Raw genomic sequence first — 320 nt, 5'->3', positions numbered from 1 at the left:
TGCATCTGGTTTCCATTGTGTTGTGCTAATTTTGTTGTGTTGCGACTTGTTTCCGTTGTGTTGCAGCTTGTTTCCATTGTGTAGTGGTTGCGGCTTGTTTCCATTGTGTTGCAGCTTGTTTCCATTGTGTTTCGGCTTGTTTCCATTGTGTTGTGCTAATTTTGTTGTCTTGCGACTTGTTTCCGTTGTGTTGTGCTATTTTTGTTGTGTTGCAACTTGTTTCCGTTGTGTTGTGGCCTGTTTCTGTTGTGCTGCGACTTGTTTACGTTGGGTTGTGACTTGTTTCTGTTGTGTTACGACTTGTTTCTGTTGGGGTGTGA

Source organism: Sinocyclocheilus anshuiensis, unplaced genomic scaffold (genome assembly GCF_001515605.1).
Source record: "Sinocyclocheilus anshuiensis isolate Anshui unplaced genomic scaffold, SAMN03320099.WGS_v1.1 scaffold853, whole genome shotgun sequence".
NCBI classification, from domain to species: domain Eukaryota; kingdom Metazoa; phylum Chordata; class Actinopteri; order Cypriniformes; family Cyprinidae; genus Sinocyclocheilus; species Sinocyclocheilus anshuiensis.
Note: the sequence above shows the minus strand (reverse complement) of the source record.